Source organism: Echinops telfairi, unplaced genomic scaffold, assembly GCF_000313985.2.
Source record: "Echinops telfairi isolate 266 unplaced genomic scaffold, ASM31398v2 ScPeMD7_7469;HRSCAF=8507_0, whole genome shotgun sequence".
Classification (NCBI taxonomy): Eukaryota; Metazoa; Chordata; class Mammalia; order Afrosoricida; family Tenrecidae; genus Echinops; species Echinops telfairi.
The window spans coordinates 68,576,832-68,582,594 of NW_022111372.1; the positions used below are offsets into that span (position 1 = coordinate 68,576,832).

Below are 5,763 nucleotides of genomic sequence, written 5' to 3' on the forward strand. Positions count from 1 at the left end.
CATCAGAGACTTTGAGAATTCTGTCCTTTATTTGACTTCCAGACAATGTTCATAATTTGAATTTTATTATTGAGCCTTAGAATTATAAAATGATACTATTACATGTTTGCTAAGTGAATAAATTGATTAAGTTAAATCTCCCTAGGATTGTTGTTAGCTGCCCTCAAGGGAGTTCCCTATACAAAATGCTGCCTGGCCCTATGTCATCAGCATGATCAGTTGCAAATCAACTACTATGATTCATAAGGTTTCAATTGGCTGATTTTCAGAAGTAGATCTCTTCTGGTCAGTGTGCCTTAGGATAGAAGTTCTGCTGAGTTCTCTTCAGCAATCACTATAGACAAAGGGATAATGCTTGCCCAGGTCACTTGCATAGAAGGCAAAAATTCTGCCAACAAACTATTGATTCCTCTCCTATTTAGAGCTAATATTTCTAAATTGTGTATACAACCAAAGTGAAATTATGAGTCATTGGCTTTCAAATTACATTCTGTGTGTCTTTGGAGCTCCTCAGAGTAGAGTTGGGTTAGAAAAGAAATAGTGGGGAATCAAGATGAATGTGGCATACAAATCACCATTGCAGCTTCACTTTCATGCAAAAAAGCTTAATTAGAGAGTGAGCTCAATTTTCTATTTCATAGGTTGGTATTTTTGACATGATTTAATAGAAAACAAAGTATACTCCTTCTTAGCACAACCAGAAAAGCAATATTCTGTATCATTATGGTAAAGAGCAAAATAAAACTGTCCAAGCAGCCTTAGTGCTTAGTCCAAGCAGATTTAAACCCTGTTCTATTTTATTTATGTCATCTTAGGCAATTCATATTTCTGGAATTCTCTGGTGTTTTGTAAAATGAGTGAAATTTTGGATAGGAACCAGCTCCGTATCGCCGATGAAGTTGAGTTCTCTGTAGTTCCTGATATGCTCTCTGCCCAAAGAAATCTTGCAATTAGGATTTAAAAACTTCCCAAGGGCACAGTTTAGTTCCATCCCCATTCTGATCATCATTTTCTGGGCACTATAGAAAAATAAGCCACTTTTTACCAATCCCAAAACCACCACCCAAATAAAGGCAAAAGAAGGAGGCTGAGGCTGGCATTATTGCCTATGATGTTTGTGGGGTGAAACTGACTCTTGCTTTTCAAACCACAGATATGGAAAGATCTACTTCTCCTCAAATAGAAGATAAGGTTGAATTTAGTATTAATGACAAGAAGAGTCCGGGTCAGCAGATTGCAACTTGTGTGTGACTTTTAGGTCATAATTCCGACTCTGAGAGGCTGTTGGGTTATTTGGCAATATTGAGGATACTTTTGGATTTATTGAAACAGCCAATCAAGATAAGGAAATCTTTTTCCATTACAGTGCATTCTCTGGTGATGTCACTAGCCTGGAATTGGGAGACACTGTTGAGAATAGCTTGTCCAAAGGCAAAGGCAACAAAGTCAGTGCACAGAAAGTGAGTAAAAGACACTCAGTGAATGGTATTACTGAAGAAGCTGATCCCACTATCCTGGTAAAGTCATTCGTCCCCTAAGGAGTGCTGATCCAACACAGAATGAGTACCATGGAGTGATTGAGATTGTGGAAGAAGGGGAGATGAAAGGTGAGGTATATCCATTTAGCATAGTTTGGATGGCCAACAAAGGGAATTGCCTGCAGAAAGGGAGAGTGACAAGGTCCAGTTGTGTGTTCGGGGCCAGAATGTACAGACTGTGGACTTAAGGCCCACAGTCAAGTGTTTAAAAGATCAGTTTGGCTTTTCCCTGACGGAAGTTCAGGATGGCATTGAGTTACAGGCAGGAGATGGAGTGGAGTTCTCGGTGATTCTTAATCAGCGCACTGGCAAATGCAGCACCTGTAGTGTTTGGCATGTCTGCAAAGGCCCCAAAGCTGTTGCCACTCCAAGACCTGATCCGTTGGTCAATCATTTGAAGAGCATCACCCTGGATGATGCTAGTGCTCCTCGCTTCATGGTTCTCCGTCAGCCAAGGGGACCAGATAACTCAATGGGATTTAGTGCCGAAAGAAAGATCGTCAAGCTGATGTTATTGACTAATCTCATTGACTAATCACACCCACAAAGCACATCATTAATCCACTATGATCAAGTTGGGAGGGGTTTGGTGAAGGGTTCTGAATGTCTCCCTCTTCATCGCTCCCAAAATCTGGAATACTTTTACACCACTTTTAACACCTTCCTCAAGTTATGTTTAAAATGAGGGCAACAAATGTATAGATGTGTTTTATACAATTGATCTATGTATTGTGATGAATTGTATGAGCCCCAATAAATTGATTAATAAATAAATAAATAAATTTAAGAAAGCCATTTTAAAGTTATACACAGTTGCAGCCTGGGAAACTTAAAGGGGTGCCTTGTAGTATCAATTTTAGGGGCTTTATTTGGTGCATTAATGCAACTGGTAATTGCAAAATCCACTTCACCTGTGTGAGAACAGTAGACTGTTACCTTGTTGGTCCTATGAAATTCTGCACTTGATATTTCGTATCTACTTTGTCTTCATACTTCATACTTCTGGCAAGATGTTCTGCCATAGTACTCAGTTGCAATTCCCTTTTTCATTCCTGTTCATTTTGCTTTAATTCTGAGCATCAGATGAGGGTAGACTATATTAATTTTTAAAAATTACAAAAATTTATAATAGACGAACCATTTTCTTACATTGATGGCTAAATGTTAAGATGTTATTTTTTATATCATCTATAATCTTGTCACAGTCCACTTAACGAAATTTGGTTAGATATCTGCGAAAATTATCTTCCAGAGTAGTTTGGTTTTTTTCCCCTAGGATGGGGGCAGTGGGGGCCAGAGGGGAGGTACTTTACTACAATTAATATGTATGGTGCAGAAATTCATGCAAATGAAGTGTGGCAGCAGTGTGATTATTTAAACGTATTTAAACAAAAACAACAAAGGAAGAATAGACTAATTTGCTGCTGCTTAGACCACTGCAGCTTCTAGGACCCAATTTCTCTTTTATTGATTTAAATAGAAAAACAAAAATTAGAAAAAACCATTGTGCCTGAAAAAGAAAGTTATTTTGATTAATCATCATATGATTTATTTCTTGTGATTTAGTTAGGGGTTGCATTAAAGATCATCAGAATTGTTAAAATTTTAAAAGTGAATGAATGTGAAGGACTTAAACAGCTCCTTGTCCATTAATTTATATTAATTCACAATATACAGAACATAGTTTAAAGAAAGTAAAGATCTAATTTGCATGCATCTCCCATGTCATGATGCCTTACAATTCCTGAGAATGGGAGGGGAGACTCAATATTTTAGTCTTTTGGTATCTGATCCTCAACAGTTATTGACTCTGATTTACACAGGGCATGTGAGCTCAGGCTAGGTTCTGTTTAAATTTTGCATTTGGAGATCGAAGTCTGTTTGTCTGAATAAATGCATTTGTACTTATGTTTAAAATGCATGTTGCATTTCTTGTCCCTCAATTTGTAACTGGGAAAGTTGCTTTCAATTCCTTATCTTTCTTTGTTCCTTTCTTCCAATGGTTTGCTTCTCTAAAATTTAATGTTATATTTTATTTTTCTGCTTTTCAAAAAGATAAAGAAAAATAAGGTAAGAGAGGAGAGCAGACCAGTCCAGATGGGACAAGAGGAGGTAAGACAAAGAGGAACGATAAGAGAGGTTTACTGGCAGGCTGATCCGTGATATTCTCAGATCTGAAGAGTTCATTTGAATTGCAGTAGTGTGTCAGATATGCCCTTCCTATCATATTTTCTTACTCAAGAGTCAGCGTTGGACGTGAAAGTAGATCATTTGTTCCTTTTGAGGTCAAGTTTTTACAGAAGGAACAGCCCAACACTGTGTTTATACTGAAATGAGTTTTTGAGCCGTGCGGGAGCAGAGGTGGTAATACATAGCATGATTACATTTAATTTACATTTCTATTCTAACTCTCTTGTGCCCTGACTCTGCTTTCTCATTTTCCTTCTTTGTGACAGTGGCACATAGGGTGATGACTCGTGATTTTCATCAGTAATTCCCAAATCTCTGCTCTGGTTAGCATGCTCTGGCAATCTTCTCCCTACAATGTTTTCTCTTTGTTTGGCTCTAGAAATTAGGTGGCTTTCTTTTTCCCCTGCTCATTTTTCTTGGTGTCAGAAATATAGCCATATCTAAAATGTGGGCTTCCCTTATACTACCTAATACATGAAATGTTTTGATTTACTTCAATCAGATGATACCACAGTTTATTACCAGCCATGTCTTCTAATTAATTACAGTCATTATCCATGTGCTTAGGAAATTATTTTTATTTTCTCAGAAATTAGTGAACATTTCTGCTTGTTATATTTGTAGAAAAGAGGAAGATGGAATATGAGGTTCATAAAATCCATTATCATTAACAAATGTAAAGTTTTGTAATATTATTATAGTTATTCTCACATTCCATTTAACTTAGATTTTTGCATTGAAAGTAGTATCTGTGAGCCTTGAACACTATTTACCATTTTTTTCATGTTATAACCTTTTGTTTTCATATGAAATCACTGAATTTTCCCTAGGGATAATTGTGTAATTCCTTCTAATTAGCTCTTTTAAAAATCCTCTATAAAATGTTGGGATTGACTCAGCGGTTGCAGGCACAGGAGGCTGGTCCTGCTCCTCAGGTTCTCCAACTTCTGGTTTTCTGATCCTTGAGAGGCCTCTGCCAGGTAGACCATTATACTTTGCACCCTTTGTAGCCATATTGTGACTTTGCCACCATGTTTGAGGCATGCCTGGTCCAGGGTCCCATCCTTAAGAAAGTGTTGGAGGCTCACCTGGATCTCAACAATGAGGCCTGCTGGGACATCAGCTAGAGTGGCTTGAACATACAGAGGATGGATTCGCCCCATGTCTCCCTGGTGCAGCTCACTCTACGCTCCCAAGGCTTTGATACCAACTGCTGTGACCACAACCTGGCCATGGGCGTGAACCGCACCAGCATGTCCAAAATACTAACGTTTGCTAGCAATGAAGACATCATCACACCCAGGGCAGAAGATAATGCAGAAACATTGCCACTGGTATTTGAAGCACCAAACCAAGAAAACGTTTCAGACTATGAAATGAAGTGGATGGATTTAGATGTTGACCAACTTGGAATTCCAGAGCAGGAGTATAGCTGAGAAGGAAAAATGCCTTCTGGTGAATTCACACGTGTCTGCCAAGACCTCAGTCTATTGGAGATGCTGTTGTCATTTCCTCTGTGAAAGATGGAGTGAAATTTTCTGCAAGTGGAGAGCTCAGAAATGGGACTATGAAGTTGTCACCAACAAGCAATGTTGATAAAGTGGAGGAGGCTGTTACCATAGAGATGAAGAGCCAGTTCAGCTAACTTTTACACTCAGATACCTGAACTTCTTGACAAGAGGAACTCCACTCTCTTTTATAGTGCCACTCAGTATGTCTGCAGATGTACCCCTTGTTGTAGAACACACAATTGCTGAGATGGGACACTTAAAGTCCTATTTGTCTCCCAAGATTGAGGATGAAGAAGAATCTTAGACCCACTTAACATCCAAAATCCAAGAAAAATAAAGCTCTTTGAGAACCGCTTCTGAGATGCCAGCATGTACTGGTCTTTGTCACTAAATCTGTACCACTGAGTGCATATGTAGATCGTGTTTTCTGTAAATTCTCTATTTTTTCAACACTCTTCTAAAATTTGTTGGAAATAAGTTTGATTTTATTATTAAAGCTGTTAGTTAAATTTTTGATTTCTTCA

At 38.2% G+C, this 5,763-nt stretch overlaps 2 pseudogenes; both read left to right on the top strand.

Annotated features, from left to right (window-relative positions):
- The first annotated feature begins 853 nt into the window (after positions 1–853).
- LOC101643022 lies at positions 854–2,073 on the top strand (annotated as a pseudogene).
- Positions 2,074–4,759: 2,686 nt separating this feature from the next.
- Positions 4,760–5,543, top strand: LOC101642714 (annotated as a pseudogene).
- Positions 5,544–5,763: the final 220 nt, after the last annotated feature.